Here is a 26,886-nt window from a genome sequence, read left to right as displayed (position 1 = left end):
GACGGATGTGTCGTGTTTTGGCGGACCGTCGGAACAAAAAAAGTTACATGTAACGTTTTTGTGCGTCGCTTCCGCCATTTTCGACCGAGCATGCGCGCCCGAAACTCCGCCCCCTCCTCCCTGGACATTACAATGGGGCAGTGGATGCGTTGAAAAACTGCATCCGCTGCCCCTGTTATGCATTTATTTCACAGCATGCGTCGGTATGTCGGGCCTACGCATGGCGATGGCCCCGTACCGACGCTAGTGTGAAAGTAGCCTTAGATGATCCTATGACTAAGGGTGCTGCGTAAAGCTTTTCATGTTTTTAATATGGCTTGCTATGCCTGAATAAAGTTTTTTTTTATCAGTGGTGTGCCGCTATCCTCTCAATTTTTCCTGCTTGGCTGTGCTCACCAACCTTGTGAGCAGCCACCTGTGTTCTGATTTGGCTCTACCCATTTGGTGCTCCTTCTCCTGACCATTTGCATCATTATCAGTCCAGTCGGCCACACATGGTTCGCAGGATGGGTTCCCGTATCAACAGTGGCTAGGTACACAACTGTCCAGCCAGGGGACAGTTTTGGAGGCAGTTCTGTGTTCACCGCAGGGTGGCACTCAAAGCTGCTTACGGGAATCACTCAAGCTTGGCTGGGGGATACAGAGGACACAGACCATACACATCCCGCTGAGGACAGCTTGTTGCCTCTAGGCAGCCTGGCACACATGAGCAAATACATGCTGCTATACAATGACTGCCAAGTTGCCCAGATTGCTAAAAGTGCTACTTACTGGGTGACTACCCTGCTGGATCTCAGTTACAAGCACAACGTGCCATCCTTACTTCCATCACTGGAGTGTGATTGGAAAATGCGTGAATACAAGCGCATATCGGTAGATGCACTGCTTATGACGTCCGAATCTCACAGCAGGGGCTCAATGGAAGCACAACGCAGAGGGAGAAAATGGCCAACACAGCTGTGAAACCAGCACCACTTCAGAAGGGAGGGTTAAAATGGCCAAAACGTGGAAAACCGTCAGAATACCACAAGATCCAGCACCGCCATCTGATACGATCCATTTTAGCAGGAAGCAGTGTTTCTGTTATGCCTGTGTAGCAAATTATCTGGGATTAATAGGTTATACACTAAAAAAACTTCTGGAAAATGTTCGTATTTGGAGTTCAGCACCAGGTTTGCTCATCTTTACTAGACAGTACTTTTTGGGAGATTTTTATTTGATGTTCCACCTTCTGTTCTAGGTCGAGTATCCAGTAAGAAAGGAACATACATATATTTGGTTTTGGGTCACACCAGAGGGCAGACTTTAAGATATAAGATTTTATTGGGTTGCTTTGACCAGTCACCAAGTGTTTATGCAACAAGAGATTTCTTGGGAAAAAAGCCACAAATGGCAAATTATACCCATGTGTACATTCAAGAGGGTTATACATATAGGTCCAAATTCATTAAAGAAATTTTTCCAGAATTTTGGAGTCAATTTTCTTTGAAAATTTTGACACAACTTGTAGTTGCCAAAACTACTAGGAGTTTGTGTTTTCACACCAGTTTCTGCCAGCCCTGCCAAAATGGGCATAATTGGGACGTGATACTACAGCTTACCTAGTTCATGACTAGCTATTATTATTATTATTATTATTTATTGTTATAGCGCCATTTATTCCATGGCGCTTTACATGTGAGGAGGGGTATACAGTACATAATAAAAACAAGTACAATAATCTTAAACAATACAAGTCATAACTGGTACAGGAGGAGAGAGGACCCTGCCCGCGAAGGCTCACAATCTACAAGGGATGGGTGAGAATACAGTAGGTGAGCTGTGCCATTCCTTACTCTTACTTCAGTAAGAGGCTTGTATAAGATTTCTCGCATGGTGCATGGAGGTGAACGCCACATGTCCGATGCTTCTAATTCGTGATTAAATGTCCACCTCTTCATGAATCAAGAGAGTCTGACTCCATCCGCTCCATCAAGAATATCCAATCCATCCAGGCCACATGCTGCATTAGAAAAAAATAAAATACATTAATGTAATTTTGATCATATACAAGTCAGAAGAGACTACAATAACATACCCTATATGGCATTCATGTAGTCAGAACAAATCCAAAAATAAATCGAGGTATAAAAAATATTTATTTAACAATTGGACAATTTTTACACACATTATTGGCCTTTTTGGAATTGTTATGGTAAAACTAAAAATACATGTCAGAAAAAGTTAAATGAAAGGCATAGCAAAATTGATACATTTGATTTAGTCATTAGCATGCAAGAAAAAGGGGTTAACAAGTTTAATACTTTTTTATAGATCAGGTTTTTATAGGACTTGTCAACATTTGATAGTCTAATTATAACAATTAAATTTGAAGTAAAAGCATTGTTATGGTCGTGGAAATGTAAGAGGAAAAAAATCTTAGTTTATACTGATTTTTTTTTACTTTTTTTGTACTGGAAAAAGAACAATCCTCATTACTAAGTTCATATATAGTTTACCTTTCCTTCCTTAAACTATTGGAATGTTAATCAATGTGACTGGCCAAAGAAAGATAACATCACCTATGATTTCAAGATGACTATTATTCATTGCTTTAAAAAAAAAAACCCTTTTAATTACAAAAGACAAACAGGAACACTTGGTTGTATGGGATTTCTTTCTCAGTGATCAACAATTTTACTAAGTTAAACATGCTAATTAGCCCCTTCACCACGTTCACATGCTCCGTATTTGGTCAGTATTTTACAGCAGTAAGAAATGCCTTAATGGGCCATCACCAGACAACCGACAATCAGCCAAAAAGTAGCAGATTGATAGTGGTTAAATGCGGCAGGTTGTCAGGTGCAATCCTTGCCTACCTCAGTGGTCGGTGCCACTGAGCCATGGTCTGGTCTCCCCAACTTATCTAATTAGTGTAAGAAGAAGAACCCAGGAGCCGGCACCTCCGCCATTATGCTCACTCTAAAGATTACCAGCTCTCTGCTGTGTCCTGTACATGCCGACGTTCTCTTCTCAGCTTATGTAGGTGGTGACTGACGTCCCCTCTGTGGTTCTGGACCAGACAGAGTCAGGAGGGAGATCTGAAGGGGATGAGAAAACATTGAAGACATATTACATGGTGCCACAATCCATGGTGCAGCTCTCCATGCCCCATACAGGTAGAGAGCTGGCTGCCATTATAGTGGTTAAATGCAGTTATAGTGGTTAAACTATAGATTAGGTGGCCAAGTCGATTTTTAAAAAATCGAAGCAACTTCAATCTTGAATATATAATTGAATAATTTTAAATGATCACCCGATGGCTACTTTATATGAGTGGTATGAGGTGACTGTAATAGATAAAATGTGAAGTGAATCATCACTATACAGATATGTATGGATCATGGTGTATATGGAGCCACAACGTATCATCATCACCCTCATATGTGGTTGAAAACTATTTTTGAGGCACAGTGCAAAGCTCAGAAGGGAAGGAGCACCATATTGGAGTTCAGAGTTTGCTGGAATGGTTTGAGGGTGCCATGTGATACTGACAGAGCCACTGAGGTGCCAGAACAGCGGAACCCCCCTATAAGTGATGTCATTTTACAAATTACATTCCCCAATGAGTTCATCTAGGGGTGCAGTGATCATTTTGGCACTAAATGTGCTTCACAGAATTTTATACCATTGGGTGGTGAAGAAAGAATTCCGGTACATTTTTATCTATAAAATGCTGTTTGAGCCCAACATTTTTAATTTTCCTAACGGTTAATAGGAAATAATGCACATCACAGTTTGTTACATAATTTCTCCTGAGTACATGTAATACTTTTCAGGCACAATGCTCAGAAGGTAAGAAGCGCTATAGGCTAGTGCAGATTTTACTGTTATGGTTTGCGGCTGCCGTGACCAACTGAAAGCCCCTAAGGTACCAAAACAACCCCAAAGTAACCCCATTTAAGCAACTACACCTCTCAATGAATTCATCTAGGGGTGCAGTGATCATATTGACACTATGGGTGTGTCACATAATTTTAAACCATTGGGCAGTGAAGAAAAAAATAATTACATTTTTACCACAAAAATGTTGTTTTAGTCCTAGATTTTACACTTTCATGAGTAAAAATGGCACCAAAGTTTGTTACCCAATTTCTGCTGAAAGTGACAAGACCCCATATGTGACTGTACAGTACTTCTTAGGCTACGTTCACATTTGAATGTGCGCCGCAGCGTCGGCGCCGCAACGCACAACGCAAACAAAAACGCAGCAAAACGCATGCACAACGCTGCGTTTTGCGCCGCATGCGTCCTTTTTTTAATTGATTTTGGACGCAGCAAAAATGCAACTTGCTGCGTCCTCTGCGCCCGGACGCGGGCGCCGCAGGGACGCATGCGGCTAAAAACGCAAGTGCGACGCATGTCCATGCGCCCCCATGTTAAATATAGGGGCGCATGACGCATGTGGCGACGCTGCGGCGCCCGACGCTGCGGCTTTGACCGCAAATGTGAACGTAGACTTAGCCACATGGCGAGACTCGGGAGAGACAGAGCGCTATTTGCCTCCTGGAGCACAGATTTTCCTAGAATAGTTTGTGGAATCCATATACAGAGCCCCTAAGTGCTAGAAGATAAGAAACCCCCTCAAGTGACCCTATTTTGGAAATTATACTTCTTTGGGATTTTATCTACATGTATAGTGATGATTTGACTCCATGGGTGTTTTCCAGAAATCAGCAGCAATGGATGTTGCTGAGTGAAAATTGCAAATCTGCCATTGTAGTGCCCATACATTGTAGTGCCCATACCTTGAGCCCAGCACGTGCTTTTGGAGACATGCACCTGTAAATTAATTGGGCTCTCATAACTATAGAAATTCCAAACATGTAGATGCTAAATGTAAGTTAGGCACACTGTGGGGATCAGAAGAAAGTGGGGCATTAGGATTTGGGAGTGCAGAATTAGTTGCATTTCTTTTGGGGGAGCCATTTTACTTTTCTAGAGCCTTTATGCTACCAGTAACATGGAAGCCACCTATATTTCCATTAACAGATGATGTGCCTGAGTAGGGGCATTTTTAGTGGATTAGTGGATTGAGTTGAAGCTTTTATTGTGAACATTTTATCTAAGATTTTGAATCACATTTATCCTGCGCTTTATGCTGAGCACTTACATCAGGGTTTCCACTTTCTGAATGCCGTGAGTTCGATGAAACCCTGAAGGATCCATTCGCTATAATGAGGCAGCAGAGTTACTCTGGACTCCGTATGGCTTCTGTTCAGCGGTGTCCATCTTTTCAGAAGTGCAGAAAACTGTGGCTGACCATGGTTTTCTGCACAGTGTCTCCATCTGCTTCATTATAGGAAATATTCTGCTGGGAATTGTCTGAATCGCGTAGTTCAGAGATTTACATGGAAACCCCAGCGTAGCGCTCATTGTAGAGGGCAGGATAAATGAGAGCTGAGCATTACTGTGATTTTTGGGAGGCAGAATGAACACATCAATAGTAGGTTAAAAATTGGTGTTATTTATTTTTTACGCCGTTCCTCGTGCGGTATAAGTGATTAGATGACTTTATTCTTTGGAACGGTGCCAGTAGAGCAATATCAGATTTATATCGGGGTTTGGGTTTTTTGGCTGCTGTTACACACTAAAAGACGCTTTTTTTGTAAAAACAAGTTTTTGCATCACCATATCTTAAAAGCTATAATTTTTCTATATTTGTTCTGGCAGAGTCATGTTAGGGGGCTTGTATTTATGGGACGAGTTGACATTTTTATTGGTACCATTTTCAGGCTCATAACTTTTTTTAATCACTTTCTATTTCAAGTTTAGGCAGGCAAAATGAACAAAAACCAGCAATTCAGGGATTGTTTTTTGGGGAGGGGGGGTTATGCTGTTCCGTCTGTGGTAAAATTAATAAGACGGCTTTAGTCTTCGGGTCAGTACGATTACAGCGTTTACAATTTTTATTTTTCCATTGATGGAGCTATATGGCAGTTTGTTTTTTGCTGGACAAGATAGTGTTTTGAGAGATACCATTTTTCATTACATGTGTCCTTTTGATCGTGTTTCCCACTTTGTTCGGCGGTGATGAAAAAGCAGTTTTTTGTCTCTTTTGTTTATAGTGTTCACTGAAGGGATTAACTAGTGTGACAGGTTTATAGGTCAGGTTGATCCAGTTGCGACAATACCTTTTTTTTCTACATAAAAATATGTATTTATGGGTGTAATTTTTTTTATTTTTTTGTGATTGATTTAAAAAATATTTTACAATTATTATTTTTTCTTTTTTACTTAGTCCCCCTGTACATGCGCTGAGCATCGGGGATGCAGATTGAACAGGAGAAGGAGCCCCCTTTCTCTCACAGCCTTGCGACTGATATTGATCGCAGCATTTTCGGGATTAAACAGCTGGGTGCGGTGCGGGCATAGCTCCTGGCTCTGAAAACTAAGTCTCAGCTTTCATGTATAACGAGATCCTGGCAGTAATCACACGGGCATAGCTCCTGTGCCTGCACAATTACCATGAAATACTCATATGTCAAAGGTCTGGAACCCTTTCCTTTCTATGACGTATGGGAACATCAAAGTTCGTGAAGGGGTAGAAGTGTTTTTCCTGGTGACATTTTTCCTGTACAAAAAAAAATCATCACTTATTGTACAACAAATGCCGTAACTTGTGAAATTGTGAAGAATCAATTATGTATGGTAAAAAAATATGGAGAATTGGTTTTCAAACACCAAAAATCCGCATAAACCAGCCTGTACTTTTACGCAGCTCTCACTAATGGACGCCTAAACTCAGATCTATTCACCAACAGAATAAGGATATGTTCACACACAGCAGCTGTATAATTGTAGTTTCTACATTCTCCTTTTCTCCAACCCCACAAGTTTGGGACTTTTTTCCTCCTTACATTAATCATAGAGAAGAGTATCTCAACGGAACTCCTCAGTCATTTCAATACTTAAGCTACTGAGAAATATTTTCAACGAATTTCCATGTTTGAGAAATCCCTCAATCACAACTTTGTCCTTATCTAGTCTTGATGTCATCGATATGACTTGTTTCATTTTCTGATTATTATAATTTCCTACCAATTCGAGGTAGTTTGTTCTAAAAATTGGTATAACTATCATGGCCACAAGATGGCGCCATGCTCATGCTATTTGGTAGAATGTAAGCCATTGAGCTCTCTCAGAACTAATGAAACTCTTGTAATTACCACCGACCTAAGAGAAGCGACCTAATAATTAATCATTTTATTTCTACAGCACCAGCATATTCAGGAGCACTTTAATATTCAGAGGGAACCTACCCTTGCAAGATAGGTTTTCATTCTGCAAGAGCATTAATTGCCTTTTCTATTTAACTCCTTCCAGCAGTAGTAGTAATTTTTTTGAACTTTTTTCTTTTTTTCCGCTACTTCTTCTAAGACCAATAACTTTTCTTTTTTGGTGTGTGTGCTAGCATTTGAGGGATTGTTGTTCTTTTCTAGAACAGAATCATTCATTTTACCATATATTGTATTTAAAAACGGGGGATAAAAATGTGTGTGGGGTGGGGTGGGGGGGGGGGGGGGAGGTAACCCATATCTCTGCCATTGTTTTTCTGGAGGGCTGGGGTTTTTTTGTGCATTATTGACCTGGCAACATAATTCTTCATGTCAGCACGATTACAGCAATACTTTTTTTATTTTCTTAATTTCTTTACAATGTTTTGATTACCTCTCGCATATTTTGGGGCAATCGGAAAACTAAAGTCCTGGTGGGGTTTTTTTCTTGTTTTTTTTTTTACATGACAATTACCATAAGGCTTAAAGAAGCTCTCCTCCTCCTCCCATCAAAGTTTTTATTCTCTTAATATATTGCAATCATCATATTATATAGCACTGTGTGCTTACAATTGCTCATTTCGCCTTTCTACCCAGCTACTTGTTCTTTTCTCTTGCTCTATGTGGAAGCAGGAGGTCTCTCTTCACTGCATAAATCATTCCCCTCTTCAACTCTTCATCCAGCTGCTCCCTCTTCCCCATGCCAGGGACTTTGCAGTAACTTTTGACTCTTATGGGAAAAAAGGCTTCCTGTAGAGTTTAGGTGGATTTAGCTAGTAAGTTTTTAAGCACGTGATGTTAATCCACTTTCCACCTTGGGTTTTTCTGTTTTTGATTTTTTGCTTTTTGCTCCCCTTCTTCCCAGAGCCATAACTTTTTTTTATTTTTCTATCAATATAACCATTTGAGAGCTTGTTTTTTGTGGGACACGTACTTTTGAATGACACTATTGGTTTTACCATATAGTGAACTGGAAAATAGCAAACAAATTCAAAGTGCAGTGAAATTGCCCCCAAAAAATGCAATGCCACAACTACCATTATGATTCTCCACGTCATTACGAGTTCGTAGATCCCAAACATGTCTAGGTTCTTTTTTTATTTAAGTAGTAAAAAAAAATTCAAAAGTTTGCAAAAAAAAATAAAAATGGCATCATTTTCCAAAAATCACAAAAAGGAAAATGGGCCAGTGCAAAAATTTGGGCACCCTTGGAGATTTGTGTGCTCAGATAACTTTGACCAAGGTTTCAGATCTTTATTAGCCTGAGTTATGGCTTGTTCTCTATCTTCGTTAGGAAAGGCCAGGTGATGCAAATTTCCCAGCTTTTTAAAAATTCAGACTCCTCTAACCTTGTACAAAAACAGCAACCGTGGGTTCTTCTAAGCAGCTGCCTAGCACTCGGAAAATGAAAATGGCAGTGGCCCACAACGTAGGAGAAGGCTGTAAGAAGATAGCAAAGTGTTTTCACGTTGCCATTTCCTCAGTTTGAATTTTTGATTTAGAAATGGCAGTTACAAGGAACAGTGGAGGTCAAGATAAGGTCTGGAGGACCAATCAAAATTATACTCCTTTTGGGGCTGCATTATAGTCCTTTGGGGGATGCATTATACTCTATGGGGGATGCATTATATTCTATGGGTGGCTGCATTATACTTCTATGGGGGGCTGCATTATACTCCTATGGAGGGCTGCATTATAAACTCCTATGGGGGCTGCATTATATTCTATGGGGCTGCATTATATTCTATGGGGCTTCATTATACTCCTATGGGGCTGCTTTATACTCCTATGGGACTGCATTATACTCCTATGAAGGCTGCATTATATTCCTATGGGGGTTGCATTATTCTCCTATGGGGCTGCATTATACTCCTGTAGGGCTACAGAATTAGTATATCTAGGAGAGTTTCCTTCAAATAAAATATAGCTTTTACTATAACATTAAAATCAGGACAAAAACAAGACACAAACCTGTGTATAAAGTGCTCGTGCATACCAGTGCTCAATTTAAAAAATACTTTCACATGGGGTCCATCAATTCCTGGGCATGGGAAGATCTGACAGGTTAATGATTTCTAAGTCCCTGTCGTGTCCCTGTATAACTCCTGTCCTTACAAGGACGGGCCCCAAGTGTGCCCTTCTATGGACATCCCCCCATCCACAATTGTACTACCCTACGCGTTTCCTCCCCGCTTGTCATGGTTCCCAATGGCAAGGGAACGTAAGAAACATATAAATAACGAACGAGCTCTCGGGTGATGGAAACTCGAGTTGACCGTGAGCTAAATCTACCACACAACTAATAGTAGCCAGGGAGCATACCTACGGCTTCCTAAATGCCACGCGCCAGCCGGAGGACTAACTAAGCCTGGTAGAGGAAGAAACAGACCTGGCTTACCTCTAGGAAAATACCCCAAAAGATGATAGCAGCCCCCCACATGTAATAACGGTGAAATAAGAGGAAAAGACATACACAGTATGAAAGTAGATTTAGCAAAGAGAGGTCCACTTACTAGATAGCAGAAGGATACAAAAGAGGACTTCACGGTCAACTGAAAACCCTTTCAAAAAACCATCCTGAAATTACTTTAAGACTCCTGTGTCAACTCATGACACAGGAGTGGCAATTTCAGCCCGCAAGAGCTTCCAGCTACAGAGAGATACAAAAACTGCAAACTGGACTAAAGATACAAAACAAAAGGACAAAGTCCACTTAGCTGATCAGCAGACTAGTAGCAGGAACATGCAACCGAAGGCTCTGGTTACAATGATGACCGGCAAGGAAATGACTGGAGAGCAAGGCTAAATAGGAAACTCCCAAACGCTGATGGAAGCAGGTGAACAGAAGCAGCAAAGTGCAAACAAGTCACCAGTACCACCAGCAACCACCAGGGGAGCCCAAAAAGCGGATACACAACACCCGCTCCTGGGGATTCATCAGGGGAACAAATCAAATAAATCTTGTGCAGAGTGTTAAATGTCTATCCTCTACAATGGTGAGACCAAACCATTTTTTAAACTGAGCACTGGTATGCACGAGCACTTTATACACAGGTCTATTTGTGTCTTGTTTTTGTCCTGATTTTAATGTTATAGTAAAAGTTACTTTTTATTTGAAGGATACTCTCCTAGCTATACTCATTATTTGACCCCGAGAGCATTGTTGTTGTGATCCGATTTTCACAATATTGCTGAGCATATCCTGTAGGGCTGCATTATTCTTCTATGGGGGCTGCATTATTCTTCTATGGGGGCTGCATTATTCTTCTATGGGGGCTGCATTATTCTTCTATGGGGGCTGCATTATACTCCTAGTGTGCTGCATTATACTCCTATGGGGCTGCATTATACTCCTATTGGGCTGCATTATACGCATATGGGGCTGCATTATACTCCTATGCGGCTGCATTATACTCCTATGGTGCTGCAGTATATTCTATGAGGTTTCATTATACTCTTGTGTGGGCTGCATAATACTCTATGGGGGCAACATTATGCTCTATGGGGCCGGCAATATACTATATGGAGGGCCGTATTATACTCCTATGGGGCTTCATTATATTCTATGGTGCTGCATTATACTCCTGTCTGGGCTGCATTATTCTCCTATGGGAGCTGCATTATTCTCCTATAGGGGCTGATTTATACTTTTATGGGGCTGCATTATACTCCTGTGTGGGCTGAATTATAGTCTATGGGGGCTGCATTATACTCCAATGGGGTTACATTATATTCTGGGACTGCATTGTACTCCTGTGTTGGCTGCATTATACGCTATGGGGGCTGCATTGTACTCTATTGGGACTGCACTACTGTATACTCCTAGGGGGGTTGCATTATACTTTTATGGAGATGCATTTTATTCTATGGAGCTGCATTATACTCCTATGGGGCTGCATTATAAATCCATGGGGGCTGCATTATAAATCTATGGGGGCTGCATTATACTCCTATGGAAGCTGAATTTTACTCCTGGGTGTTACATTATACCTATGTGAGGGCTGCATTGTACTATATGGAGGACTATGGGGTGCATTATACTATGTGAAGGACTATGGGGCTCATTATACAATATAGAAGACTATGGTGTGCATTGTACTGTATGGAGCACTATGGAGTGTGTATTATACTATATAGAGGACTATGGGGTGCATTACACTATGTGGAGGACTGTGGGGTGCACATTTTACAATATGGAGGACTATGGGGTGCATTATAGTATGTGGATCACTATGGGGCGCATTATATAAAGAGGCCGGGAAATAAATGTCGAACAACTTCAGCATTGTTGATCATGCTCGTTTAACGGTTTGAATTCAGGGCATGTAAATACAGCTGAAATGTTTGTGATGGTGTAATATGTTAGCATTTGGGGCCCTGCTTTAAAATTTTGCCCAGAGCCCCAATTTGTCTAAAACTGGCCCTGACTGTTTATAATGTTTCCGGTGATCACTGTTACCTGTACTTTATATACAGTGGGTACGGAAAGTATTCAGACCCCTTTACATTTTTCACTCTTTGTTTCATTGCAGCCATGGTAAATACAAAAAAGTTCATTTTTTTCTCATTAATGTACACTCTGCACCCCATCTTGACTGAGAAAAAAACAAATGTAGAATTGTTTGCATATTTATTAAAAAAGAAAAAGTGAAATATCACATGGTCATAAGTATTCAGACTCTTTGCTCAGACACTCATATTTAAGTCACATGCTGTCAATTTCCTTGTGATCCTCCTTGAGATGGTTCCACTCCTTCATTAGAGTCCAGCTGTGTTTAATTAAACTGATAGGACTTGATTTGGAAAGGCGCACACCTGTCTATATAAGAGCTCACAGTGCATGTCAGACCAAATGAGAATTATGTGGTCAAAGAAACTGACCAAGGAGCTCAAAGACAGAATTGTGGAAACGCACAGATCTGGCCAAGGTTACAAAAAAATTTCTGCAGTATTCAAGGTTCCTAAGAGCACAGTGGCCTCCATAATCCTTAATTGGAAGTAGTTTGGGACCACCAGAAGTCTTCCTAGACCTGGCAGTCCAGCCAAACTGAGCAATCGTGGGAGAAGAGCCTTGGAGAGACAGGTAAAGAAGAACCTCAAGATCACTGTGGCTGAGCTCCAGAGATGCAGTAGGGAGATGGGAGAAAGTTCCATAAACTCAACTATCACTGCAGCCCTCCACCAGTTGAGCCTTTATGCCAGAGTGGCCTGACGGAAGCCTCTCCTCAGTGCAATACATATGAAAGCCCACATGGAGTTTGCTAAAAAAAACACATGAAAGACTCCCAGACTATGATAAATAAGATTCTCTGGTCTGATGAGACGAAGATAGACCTTTTTGGTGATAATTATAAGAGGTATGTGTGGAGAAAACCAGGCACTGCTCATCACCTGCCCAATACAGCATCATGCTATTGGGGGTGTTTTTCAGCTGCAGGGACAAGACTGGTTATCATTGAAGGAAACATGAATACGGTCAAGTACAGAGATATCCTTCCTGAATAAAAACCTCTCCCAGAGTGCTCTGGACCTCAGACTTGGCCGAAGGTTCACCTTCCAACAAGAAAATGACCCTAAGCACACAGCTAAAATAACAAAGGAGTGGCTCCAGAAAAACTCTGTGACCATTCTTCACTGGCCCAGCCAGAGCCCTGACCTAAACCCAATTGAGCATCTCTGGAGAGACCTGAAAATGGCTGTCCACCAACGTTTACCATCCAACCTGATGGAACTGGAGAGGATCTGCAAGGAAGAATGGCAGAGGATCCCCAAATCCAGGTGTGAAAAACTTGTTGCATCATTCCCAAGAAGACTCATGGCTGTACTAGCTCAAAAGGGTGCTTCTACTCAATACTGAGCATTATGACCATGTGATATTTCAGTTTTTCTTTTTTAATAAATGTCTACATTTGTTATTTTTTTCAGTCAAGATGGGCTGCAGAGTGTACATTAATGAGAAAACAATGAACTTTTTTGAATTTACTAAATGGCTGCAATGAAACAGAGTGATAAAAATTAAAGGAGTCTGAATACTTTCAGTACTCATTGTACAGAGCTCCTGTGTATAAAGTTATTGGTGATCACTGTATTACCTGTACACTGACACTATATCCAGAGCTCCTGTGTATAATGACATTTATGGCAATATTAGTATTATGGGTCTTTTTGATTAATGATCAGTATTGTAATATTCACTCACTATATGGTGGTAATACATGATTTGGTCATGGTGTGGCGGCATTTGTTCCTTGCATATGGTATTATTCGGTCACTATGTGAAGGTAATATGTGATCTGGTCATGGTGTGGCATTATTTCTCTCTTTTATGTGGTATTATTTGGTCATTATGTGGTCTGGTCATGGTGTGATGGTATTTGTCCCTTGTATGTGGTATTATTAGTTAGGCTCAACAACTGCAATCAAGCATTTGCGACAACTGGCAATGAGTCTTTTACAATGCTCTGGAGGAATTTCAGCCCACTCATCTTTGCACAATTGTTGTACCACAGCCACATTGAAGGGTTTCTGAGCATGAACCGCCTTTTTAAGGCTATGCCACAGCATCTCAGTTGGATTAAGATCAGGACTTTGAATAGGACACTCCAATGTCTTGTGTTTTTCTTAAGCCATTCAGAGGTGGACTTGCTGGTGTATTTTGGATCATTGTCCTGCTGCATAACCCAAGTGCTGTCACAAAGTGACTGTGGGATAGAAAATTGGCCCCTAATCTGACCTGAAACTAGGGTCCCTATCCATCCCTGATCTCAAGATCATTCCTGAAGGTGGAGATGCCCAAGCCTTGTACCTTACTATGCTCTTTATCAGCACTAGTCTGAATGTGTATGGGGAAATGCAAAATAAGACAGACAGCGCAGAACTGAAACAGTCACACAACACACTCTCAGGGAAATACACAGAGGGACATAAAGTGTAAAGCTCTAGAGGCAACAAAGTAATATAACAACTCTTAGCAGAAAAGGGAAGAGTAAAGCTAACTCCGCTTGCAACAATCTTTGGTAATAACCAGTACACCAGAACGTGTCCTCCTCTCCTACACCAGTATAGGGAAACTCTTGCTGACATCCCCTGATCAATGGAGCCAGCTTAAAAAGGGAAAGAGCAGTCATGACTGGTTCTCCTGCAGCACGTGACCACAGGCAGTCAACAAGCTAAGCTCAGCAAAGATTTAACTCCTTCTAGCCTGTCTAGGAGCTACAGCTCTAGAGGTTGACACCCGAGTTAACTATCTATGGAGTCAAAAGGAGGATTGTCTGAACCTGTGGAATCCACAGATCTGGATGACACCATGTCAGTTGGAGATACTTGCGAAAACCTACTTGTGAAAAGTGCGCTTCAACTTGAGGCCACAAACAAATGGCCGGACATTCTCCTTCAGGTCTTTTTGGTAGACAGCAGAATTCATGGTTCCATTTACCACAGCTAGTCTTCCAGGTCCTGAAGCAGAAAAACAGCCCCAGACCATCACACTACCACCAACATATTTTACTGTTGGTATGATGTTCCTTTTCTGAAATTCTGTTACTTCTACGCCAGATGAAAAAGCTAAATTTTTGTCTCGTCAATCCACATAGTATTCTCCCAAAAGTATTGGAGCCTTTATATTCTTATTGCTCAGCAGTGGTTTTCATCTTGGAACTCTGCCATGTAGGCCATTTTTGCCCAGTCTCTTTCTTAGGCCGGGATCACACAATCACACACAGCGAGATACGGCTGAGTCTCGCAGGTTAAAACCAAGTACTGGCACTCGGCCGTATCTCGCTGTAGTGTGACTCCAGCCTTATTGTGGAGTCGTGAACACTGACCTCAACTCAGGCAAGTGAGGCCTGCAGTTCTTTGGATGTTGTTGTGGGGTCTTTTGTGACCTCTTGGATGAGTCGTCACTGAGCTCTTGGGGTAATTTTAGTAGGCCTACCACTCCTGGGAATGTTAACAACTGTTCCATGTTTTTGCCATTTGTGGATTATGACTCTCATTGTGGTTTGCTGGAGTTCCAAAGCTTTAGAAATGGCTTTATAACCTTTTCCAGACTATTAGATCTCAATTACTGTTCTTATTTATTTATTTGTTCCAGAATTTCTTTGAATAGCGGCATGATATTTCGCTTTTGAGGTACTTTTGGTCTACTTCACTTTGTCAGGCAAGTCCTATTTATGTGATTTCTTGATTGATAATAGATGTGGCATTAATCAGGCCACCATAAGTTTTGATTTTGTATAATTCAACAAGGTCTTTTGCTTCTAAAGTTGTCCTAAGGGATGAACCAACTGAGCAAAGATTTAACATATTCACGAACTATCATTTTAGATCCCAGGAAATCACTGTCAGCAGCCACCATTACCAATCAAAAAACTAGAATATTTCAGACAATTAATAAAATAGCAGATAACGTTTATATAAAATTAGATTTTAAGATTTAATTCCTCTTTCTGATGCAAAAAAAATCTGATTGTGGATTCCAGACTTTCAGCAAAAATCACACATGAGGTCCTATAAGATTTTTTACCATTAAAAGTTGTCAAAGCGTATTTAGGATTATATTCTGGATTTCAGATGGGATATTTGGTCATTTCAGGCTTTGCACATCTAGTCTGCATATGCTGAAGATGAGCTCTTTGGTAAACATCATGTAATTGGAAAATTACTATATTTTTATTATAAAGAAATGTGAGGTCTGTTGCGCTTGAATGACTGAGTGATGGATTGTCCAGATTATATTGCGTGAAAGCAGGAACCCATCTCGCAGGTGACTGTTTAGCAAATATAAGGCACAAAGTAATCGAGTATTATATTTCACCAGAAAGAACCATCCTGTAGAGTCCGGTATACATATATATGGTGTGTGCCTGAAATCCTCATCCGGTAATTAGTGGAATATGTGTCTATAATAACCCAATAACCTCTAAAATCGAATGATTATGTTGACTTAGAATAAGTTGATTTTTTAGTCTGTTCACGTGGGATCTTATCTTGTATTAGATTTTGTAGTAAGATTAAGGTGTAATATATACAAATTTAATTACTCAAGCTCCAATGATTTTTCCAATCCCAATTCCACAAAACACTATGGCCAGCGACGTTTTTTCGGCCATTTTCCGTGGAAAAAATGCTGAAAAAAAGCTTACATTAAGCATCCCATCATTTTAATGCATTCTGCAATTTTTGTGTGCGTGCTGCGTTTTTTTCGGCAACAAAAAAAAACACATCGCTGTAAAAAATTAATCAGGTTCATTCATTTTTCTGATTTTTTGCCGCTATATTATTGCATTGGGAAGCTCCGGGAAATTTTTTTTCAAAAAATCCGCAAATAATGCGAAAAAAAGCGAGTGGGTTTCCTGTAGAAAAAGTCCAATTTTGTTCAGGAAAATTCTGCAGACATTCCTGAACGTGTGCACATAGCCTTACAGATTTTAGCATTTGGGAATGTCCACACTGAGCTTTTTGATGTGGATTTTGGATCAGATTATGAAGCCAAAAACTTCAAATACCCTTTGTATAACCGTCCGATTAATTTATTGGGAAAATACATCTATAATGTATTTTAAGGGTATGTTCACACCAACATATAAAAAAAAGCCCTGCCGAGATACATCCAGTAAAGTGAGACAATTTCCTTCTCACTTGTCGTCTGTGTGCAATCTTTTTTTACAGCAGCAGCTATTAATCTTCTACAGGACCATTTACAGTTTCCTATGTTACAGAATTGCAATGCATCCATAAAAATCGGATGCTGTACCTTGTCTCTGCACGACATCTGATTTTTTTTTTTATGAGCCAAAGACTTGGATGGGTGAGTCTCATCTGATTTACAGAAGAAACCATTTTTTTTTCACCAACATATTCGGTCAGTGAAAAAAAACCCCGCTCATCTGCACTGCCCCATTGAATAACATTGATCCGAATGCTGTTTGTTTTTTGTTTTTTTTAGATAGCACACAGACCAAAAATACAATTGTACCATGGATACAGTCTATACACCCTTGTTAAAATGTCAAGATTTTGTCATATAAAAAAAAGTCATACCAAGAAGAACAATTTCATCACTTTTTCCGCCTTTCATATCACCTATAATCTGTACAATTTATTTGAGAAACAAACTGAAATCATGTTGAAGTGGAAAATAAAAATAACAAAACTAACGAGGTTGCATAAGTGTTAACACCCTCATACTTTAAGATGTGGCTGTGTTCAGAATTAGTCACATATTCCAATCACCATAATAGAGCTGCCATAGGAGTGCGTGAATCCCTTGTATACATTCATTTCTTCTTTATCATCGTCCATTGGATTTTATATTAAGAGGTTGTATCCACTACAAGGAATTGCTCCATCACAGAGTTTGATAGAGGTCGTGCGCTGCCGTTAAAGCTCTGTTCACAGGGTTCTTAAAAGGAATATGTCTGCTGGATTTCATCCCCCAAGCTATTTCTAGGCACATGTAGCTCTTTCAGAGACAAGTCAGGCAATACCTTTTACATGGCCAGTTTGTTTCTCAATTACTGTGAAATCAGAGTTGAAATTTATATGCAAATAACTAAGAAGAGCTACTGTAGAGCTAAAGCCTTTGTCACTCCAGCTCTATTCCCCACCCAGCGCTGCCTCCTTCTGCTTCTCTGATGGCTCCTTTGGCTGACATTGCTCTACATAGAGGCTGTCAGTCCAGCTGGAGGTGGTGGCGCTGGAAAGGGAATAGAGCTGGAGTGACAAAGCCTTTGCATATACATTCAAACGCTGATTTGTCAATAACGGAGGAACAGACTGGCCATGTAAAGGTATTGATGGACTTTTCTTTGAAAGAGGTAGAGTAACGTATAAATAACTTGGGGAATATTGTTTATAAATTTCCTTTAAGGACCTGTGAACAGTACTGTAATGGCAGTATATAGCTGAACTTGTCTTTGAAAGAGCTACAGCTTTAATGTCACCTATAATCTGTACAAATCCATTGAGCAACAAACTGATATTATTCTCAGTGGAAAAATAAAAACATCAAAACTAAAATAATGATTGCGTAAGTGTGAACACCCTCTTGTAATCAGGGATGCGACTGTGTTCAGTATTAGGGCTCGCTCACACTGCCGTATAACACTGCCGAGCGCCATGTAGCGTTTTATCAGATAGCACTTGGACCTGTGTTATACTATGGCACAGTACAGAGATGATTTTCTCATGCCGATTCAATAATTGGATTGCATGCACCCATACAAGTCTATGGGTGTGAGTGAACCATTGGACTGCACTCAGATGTCATCCGAGTGCAGACCGATTACCGTGGACACCGGCATTGGTGGAGATGGAGAAATTAATTTTCCCTCTTCTCTGCACCTGCGCTGGGATTCTCTCATGTGTAAGTTTGAGTGTTATTAATTTACTCAGCCTGATTCTCTAGCACGAGAGAATCGACAGCTGTATGAGCGAGCCCTAGGTCATTTACATTTAAACTCATGATGAATAGTAGCCCGTACACAGCTGCCATAATTCACAGTTATAATGATTTACTCCATATAAAGTTTAGCTGTACTAGTAGGATTTTTCTGTCATATTCTTAGTTGCATTTGACAGCACAAGCCATGGTCTGTAAACAGCTTACAACACAGCAAAGGGATCTCATTGTTGAAAGAAAGAGTGTGCAATGATAGCCAAGTCTAGATGTGCCATACTGATCGCTTCTGAGCCAAAAAGTCTGAATGCTGTCATAAATTCAAAGGGGACATCAGTAAAGTATTAACTTACAGGTGTCTGTGTTTATGGCAAACTAGCAGTGTCTGCAGCTCAGAAGTAAAGCAGGCTGTAACTCAAGTTTAATATAATACATTGTATTTCACAAAATTGCCTCTTTTTATGTTGAACATTTCTGTAGATTTTGTTAGGTGGACATAGCCATTAATTCCCGAACAAGGTCACCGATTAATGGGGCGGCCGTGGTGTCTGAGAAATCTGAGCGGGCGTGCAAACTGCAGCAGTTTTCAAAGTGTTTAAAGTTAATTGTTGGTTGCCTGACATTACTGACATTAACAATGAGCAATCAATACACAAAGCACTGCAGCTAACCGGTCAATGCTGGTTTCGCCTACGGTGTGTCCTGAAGGTTTGTCCACATGCTATTCTCAAAAAAGTATTCAGTAATAAATACGAATTTCATGTCCGTATTGCCTTCCCTCTGGTTGGAAGCATTTCTTTATACTTGCATTTAAATCTCAGCATCACAGCACCATCATGTAGTACATCATTTTAGCCTTTAGATGTCACTGATGGCTTTATTGCATATTTTCTGGTTATTTTACATGGACTATCCAGATATTGATGCTATCTCCGGTTTTGAAAGCTTTTACTGCTAAGGAAACATTTTTACCAACATGTAATGTTTATGACTTAAGCTAAATGGTCACTGTTGTTTCAACTAACTTGGCATAAAACACTAGCACAAATAAATAAAAGAAACTGTGTAATATATTGTATCTGAGAAATCTCCTTCTTTATCCACTTATGAGCCACTTTTTCCCTCTCGAACTCCTAATCTCACCATACACCTGTGAATAAAGCTTTAATCTAGGCCAGACCGACTACCAGAGCAGTTCAGTGTCAGTTTATACCTCCTATTATACTCTATGGAAAGTGGAGGAGAGAGGAACACTCAGCACAGTGAGACAGAAGCAGATATGGGCAGATTGTGCTGCATACTCTATGGAAAGTGGAGGAGTGAGGAACAGTCAGCACAGTGAGATAGAAGCAGATACGGGCAGATTGTGCTGCATACTCTATGGAAAGCGGAGGAGTGAGGAACACTCAGCACAGAGAGATAGAAGCAGATACGGGCAGATTGTGCTGCATACTCTATGGAAAGTGGAGGAGTGAGGAACAGTCAGCACAGTGAGATAGAAGCAGATACGGGCAGATTGTGCTGCATACTCTATGGAAAGCGGAGGAGTGAGGAACAGTCAGCAAAGTGAGATAGAAGCAGATACGGGCAGATTGTGCTGCATACTCTATGGAAAGAGGAGGAGTGGGGAGCACAGCACAGTGAGATAGAAGCAGATACGGGCAGATTGTGCTGCATACTCTATGGAAAGTGGAGGAGTGAGGAACAGTCAGCACAGTGAGATAGAAGCAGATACGGGCAGATTGTGCTGCATACTCTATGGAAAGCGGAGGAGTGAGGAACAGTCAGCACAGTGAGATAGAAGCAGATACGGGCAGATTGTGCTGCATACTCTATGGAAAGCGGAGGAGTGAGGAACACTCAGCAAAGTGAGATAGAAGCAGATATGGGCAGATTATGCTGCATACTCTATGGAAAGTGGAGGAGTGAGGAACAGTCAGCACAGTGAGATAGAAGCAGATACGGGCAGATTGTGCTGCATACTCTATGGAAAGTGTAGGAGTGAGGAACACTCAGCACAGTGAGAGATAGAAGCAGATATGGGCAGATTGTGCTGCATACTCTATGGAAAGCGGAGGAGTGAGGAACACTCAGCAAAGTGAGATAGAAGCAGATACGGGCAGATTGTGCTGCATACTCTATGGAAAGCGGAGGAGTGAGGAACACTCAGCAAAGTGAGATAGAAGCAGATACCGGCAGATTGTGCTGCAGTTTTAAATTAAATCTATCACCAGGTTTTTTAAATCTAATCTGAGAGTAACATAATGTAGTCAGAGCAGCATGATATAGAGGCAGAGACCCAGATTCCAGCTTTGTGTCACTTACTGGGCTACTAGCTGTAGTTTTGCTAATCTCTTGCTGATAATATCATTCCTTTATCATTAGAGGACCAGTAAACCTGCTGCCAGGTAGTCCTCCATATTTATTAGCTCTGTATAACCGCACCTTCACCACTGATTGTCAGCTTTCTGCCTATACACTGTAAGCTGCCAATCATTGGGGTTGGATGTGGTTTTACAAAGCTCAGCATTTTGAAAACTTCTACATCTGCAGCAGATAAAACAGTGATTTTATCAAAACTGCAGCATGGAGCCCAGTAAGTGGCACATCGCTGGCATCTGGGTCTCTGCCTCTATATCATGCTGCTCTCAGATGGGGTAGCAAAAATTGTGACAGATTCCTTTAAGTAACTACTTTAGCTCACTCATAAAATATCTTCCATTCTGCTAGTTCCGTCTCGTATTCTACTGAGAAAGAAGGGCATCTCTCTATCTCTGCCTACTGTGTATGGAAGACCTCACAGGAGCAATTCTCCACCCTTTAGCTTAGAGAAAATTGAACATTCCCCTGAACAGAGGAAAACTGGTGAAAGATGTAAGATACAAATCATATAATGGTCAGATCCTCATGTACACACCCAAAAGCTTAACTTACATGACAATCACGCTTTAAAACAAAAATAACCATTGTATTGTGTAATAATTGTTCTTCCAAATTGGGCAAATCTAGTACGTATTGATTAGTGATGAGCGAGTACTCGTTGCTCGGGTGGTCTCAGAGTATTTGTTAGTGGTCGGAGATTAAGTTTTCATCGCCTCAGCAGCATGATTTACAGCTACTAGCCTGCTTGATTACATGTGGAGATTCCCTAGCAACCAGGCAACCCCCACATGTACTCAGCCTGGCTAGTAGCTGTAAATCATTCAGCTGCTGTGATGAAAATTAAATCTCCGAACACTAACAAATACTCGGAGATCACCCGTGCGTGCTCAGGAAAACCCGAGCAACGAGTACACTCGCTCATCACTAGTACTGATGTTTTTACAATGACTGACAAATTGCTAGAATGAGGGCTGATTGGTATAGAAAGAGAGCCAGCACTCATTTACCTAAGTTACAAGTAACAATTTTTATTTTTGTGAACGATCATTCGTCAGAATCTCTTGACATTGTGGGCAGCATAACCCATTTTCACGGATGTATATTTGTTGACCAACCATGATTTTTAGGTCATCAAAACCCATGCGATCAGCACGTGAATGGGAAGGATCGTTCATTCGATCATCACCCCATGTAAACGCCCCTTACATAATTGACTACTTCCATAGTGCGTGTGTCATCTGTATGGCTGTGTGTGAGAAAATGCATTTTAGAAAACTGAAATGTGTAGGCGAATAGGTTCTTCGAAGTATGTAGTCTCACTATCTATCAAGAACATTAGTGACAGGAGAGACCAAATATTTTAACATTTCTTTTATCTCAACAGTTCAGTAAGAGGTTAGAGCTAAAAATATCTTTACAGTTAATACATACATTTCTTTTTCTTAACTTAAAGACCTTTATTTGACAACTTAAAACATACATTCAAGATGATGGGATCACTAAGAGACTAGGAGAAGTCTGTCCATTGTGTGAAAACGTCATCAGTTTATTCTTCAAGAGGAATGATTTGCACATTGTCACGACTTGTTTAATGGTTGCGTTATTCTGTCTCTTGCTTGTGTGGACTGCAGAAGCATGTCTGCGCCATTGGTATGATTTGTTGGCATGGATAATGCTGATGAACTGCACCATGCATAGTTACCCTTCAATAAAATATAGTTCCTTTATCAGGAAAGAAATGAGCGGGACAAATACCAATATTAATGTGACGCAAACAAGTGCACAACTTTATTAACTAAAAGTGGACCTCTTCGCACCTTCTGTCAACCTTTTTCCTTCCCATGCTACAGGAGGTGCCGAGTTTGGGTTGACTTTGTCCTAGCTGCAGATTGTGCTCTTTTATTACATTGACTGTTAAAATATTGTGGACTTTACCCATTATCACAGCTTTAGCTTCACTATATAGAGGGCCAGTGATGGCCAATAAACCAGCGTTTCTCAAACTCCAGTCTTCACGACCTCCCAACAGATCATGCTTTCAGTATTTCCTTAGTACTGCAGTATTGTAATTATAGTATTGGAATTATTATGAAAGCATTAGAAATTGCAAAAGGTTCTCTCACCTGTGCAATACTAAGGGAATCCTGAAAATATCTGTAATTGGGGGTGTGAGGACTGGAGTTTGGGAAAATTTGCTATAGATCTTTGTTCAAAATCACAATATAATTTGTGGTTGGTTTTGGATTGATCATAATTCCATTATGATTTATTGGTCAGTATTGTAAGGCCTTGGGCTTTTTAAGTGCTTTTATGAATTTTTTGGCTTGTTTTGTATAAATAAAAATGTGTCATTTTCTAAAGTGATCCCTGTTTTTGCATATCTTCTCTTTTGTTTCTGCCCGCTTCACTTACATTCACATTATATATTTTGCACTGCATCCTGATGGGATGTTACCATTTTCTTTTTCTTTTGCAAGAGCAAAATTAAAATTCTCTGAGGAGAACACAAACAACAAGTGCTATGATGTAAAGAAGCTCTTAAGCAGACCATGTTTGTAACTCTTCAAAAGAATTACCTAAAATTGTAAGCAATTGTCACTCCATAAAGTTTGATAGTTCATCAATTATTTAAATGGAAGCTGTCACGTGAAAAAACGCCGTTAACTAGCAGATAAGGGGTTAATCTGCAGGTCAATAGCTTTCTGAACCTGCCTGGCACCCGCACTTAGATCTTAGCTGCTGGGAGGAAATGAACTTTATTCCTCCCGGCAGTGTTTGGTGTTTAGTCACGGGCATGGCGCCGGCTCGTGTTCAGTCACTGCTCTGTGTGTAGAGTGCAACAACTGCAACTGCTCCCCCCCCACACTGACTGACAGCAGCTCAGCATTAGGGCCGGCTGTCAGTCAGTGCTGGGGCATGGTTACAGCAACTGCTTACTATACACTGAGCGTTGACTGAACCCATGCTGGTGTCTCCCCTATGACTGAAAGCCGAACACTGCTAGCGTGGATAAAACTAATTTCCTCCCACAGCGGGGCTCTACAGTAAGTACAAGTGCTGGACAGGTTCAAAACGTTATTGACCTACAAATTAACCCCATATCTGCAGGATAACAGCGTTGTTTCATAGTTCATTAGTATGTAATTGTTATGTCTAGTCCAAATGTTTCTGTTCTCCCAAATCATTTTTTTAGCCTATCTGTTGCTGATATATATCCTCTCAGCACTGTGTGAAAAACTGGTCCTGTTCTTCAGGGGGAACGTGATCCTCCCCTTGTTTATATGGGATCTTCATGAGGATCATGCCTCTTCTGGTAACAAGACTAGATTTATATATAAGGAAAACAGGGGCCATATCTCACAAGCAGAGAGTCACAGGAGCAAAAGAAAAAACAGATTAAATGGGAACTGCGGCATTAAATGTTATGGCAGCTGCAAAACAGATAATTTGGCAAATCAATGCTGATAGTTGATACGAAATCTATATCTATGTTATTTCTGACAGGTGCAAAACATAAAGAGAACCCATCATGTAATAAAAGTTACTAACCTGCTGATAGAGGGTTCTGAACCTGCCCGGCGCCTTGACAGAGAGCTCTGCTGCAGGTACTGGCTTTCAGTCGGAAAGATGCGGCCGGGGCAGCTTCAGTCACCGCTCAGTGCATAGCGAGCGGTGACTGTAATCACCCCCCCCCAGCACTGACTAACTGCGGCCTCAGCATTAGAGCCTGCTGTCTGACAGTGCCAGTGGTGCATTTACATCTGTCGCTCACTATGCACTGAGCAGTGATCAAAGCTCCGCCAGCCACATCCCCATGACTGAAAGCTTGAGCCTGCCAGGAGCAATTAAAGGGAACCTGTCAGCAGGATTTTGCTGAGTAAACTACAGACACTGTCAGGTCGGCACCATTATACTGCTTAAAATGATACTTAGGTTGATGAAATCCATCTTGTGGTTGTTGTTTATTCTTTACTTGCAGTTTTCAGTTAATGAGATTCTCGTGCTCCGTGGCGGCATGTGGGGGTTTTCATGTGGTGCTCTCTGTATGGCTTATAACAGATCACTGATCCCTCACTGACCTGCCACCTATTTTACACACTTTATATACTATTGTGAGCAGTGTGTCCATTAACTGAAAACTACAAATACAGATTAAACAACAACCACAAGACGGATTTCATCAACCAATGTATCAGCAAAATCCTGCTGACAGGTTCACTTTAAGATAACTTCCTCTCGGCAGCAGAGCTGTCTGTGGGAGTGCCAGGCAGGGTCAGAATGCTATTAATCTGCAGATTAACCCCATATCAAGTCAATAATGTTTTTTTTTTATGTGATCAGTTTGTGGCTTGTGCTTTTTTGATGCATTTGTTGTCTATAGGGCTGCCAGAGACAGCTGCTCATTTTACTCTTTCTCTGCCAGTCCCATTGACAACGAGCACTGAGACCCCTGTTTTAGACCTCCGTCCCAATCCTTAAAGTATAACATGTCTGACACTATTGACTATATATAAATAGGACACGTCTATGATACCTGCTAATTGTGCAAACATCTCCGCAGATGTGTGGGGTCATAAATTCATCAGCTCCGCTCACCTCATATGCAGAATTAAGCAGCATCAGATAACCCTTTAAGCAAATAAGTCTTGAACCCGTGTCCAGCTGTATGGTAACGCCACAATGTTCACTATGTTTATGATTCCAGAGGACAGAGAGCATATCATAATTTTTTTTTTTTCACTGTGGATTTTTTTTTTCTTTTTTTAGAATCCATAAAGATTGTGGGTTGAGTGTGGATCTATATATAATACAACCAATAAAATGAGGCTTTACCCACTAATTAAGGCAAGTCTCTATAGGTTCCTTGGTAATGTTTATTTCAGATTTATCTGCGCACTCATATTATGTGGCCATTAATTGTAAGTAATTTCTGTGTTTTTCAATTGTACATGTCACAAAATGTGAGCACATATCATGAAGGAAAATCAGAAAACCTATCCCAATGGGAACGCTACGCCTCTTGTGGGTTCTTTGGGGTAGAAAGTTCTGCTCCATCTGTATGAAGCTTGTGGAAATCCCAGTGCAAGAACAATCACATTCAGATGAATGGGAAGGATTTTCCGCTGCAGGTATTTCACGGTGATTGCATGTATGCGCTGTCGGAGTTATGCTCATGGTCCCTGTGCTTTAGGGAAAATGCCTGTCTCAGCAAGGTAAGGTAATAGGTGGCTGGTGCAATAAATGGAAGAGCAGCGAGAATGTAATGAATGTGGCATGATCCGATTGCAAGGACAACTGGAAATGACAGGTACTGCAGTGTCTCTATAGTAATCTACTGCCCTGCTCTGTCCATGAGGGTGGAAGCAACAGAGACTGCAATACAGAAGTACTGAGAAAAGAGACTGCAATACAGAGGTACTGAGAAAAGAGACTGCAATACAGAGGTACTGAGAAAAGAGACTGCAATACAGAGGTACTGAGAAAAGAGACTGCAATACAGAGGTACTGAGAAAAGAGACTGCAATACAGAGGTACTGAGAAAAGAGACTGAAATACAGAGGTACTGAGAAAAGAGACTGCAATACAGAGGTACTGAGAAAAGAGACTGCAATACAGAGGTACTGAGAAAAGAGACTGAAATACAGAGGTACTGAGAAAAGAGACTGCAATACAGAGGTACTGAGACAAGAGACTGCAATACAGAGGTACTGAGACAAGAGACTGCAATACAGAGGTACTGAGAAAAGAGACTGCAATACAGAGGTACTGAGAAAAGAGACTGTAATACAG

At 40.8% G+C, this 26,886-nt stretch overlaps 1 long non-coding RNA gene across 2 annotated transcripts; it reads right to left on the bottom strand.

Annotated features, from left to right (window-relative positions):
• Positions 1-1,690: 1,690 nt before the first annotated feature.
• On the bottom strand, positions 1,691-26,781 carry LOC143784265 (uncharacterized). 2 transcript variants are annotated; one of them, XR_013217751.1, is made up of 3 exons: positions 25,693-26,781; positions 2,943-3,080; positions 1,691-2,002 (listed from the first exon to the last, which is right to left on the bottom strand). It is a non-coding gene; the product is annotated as an uncharacterized LOC143784265 (long non-coding RNA). The 2 variants fall into 2 exon arrangements; XR_013217752.1 differs by having other exon boundaries at positions 2,973-3,080.
• Between the last annotated feature and the right edge of the window lie 105 nt (positions 26,782-26,886).

This window comes from Ranitomeya variabilis, chromosome 7, assembly GCF_051348905.1.
Source record: "Ranitomeya variabilis isolate aRanVar5 chromosome 7, aRanVar5.hap1, whole genome shotgun sequence".
NCBI classification, from domain to species: domain Eukaryota; kingdom Metazoa; phylum Chordata; class Amphibia; order Anura; family Dendrobatidae; genus Ranitomeya; species Ranitomeya variabilis.
The sequence above is the reverse complement of the archived record's forward strand: the minus strand, read 5'-3'. Positions and strand labels throughout refer to the sequence as shown.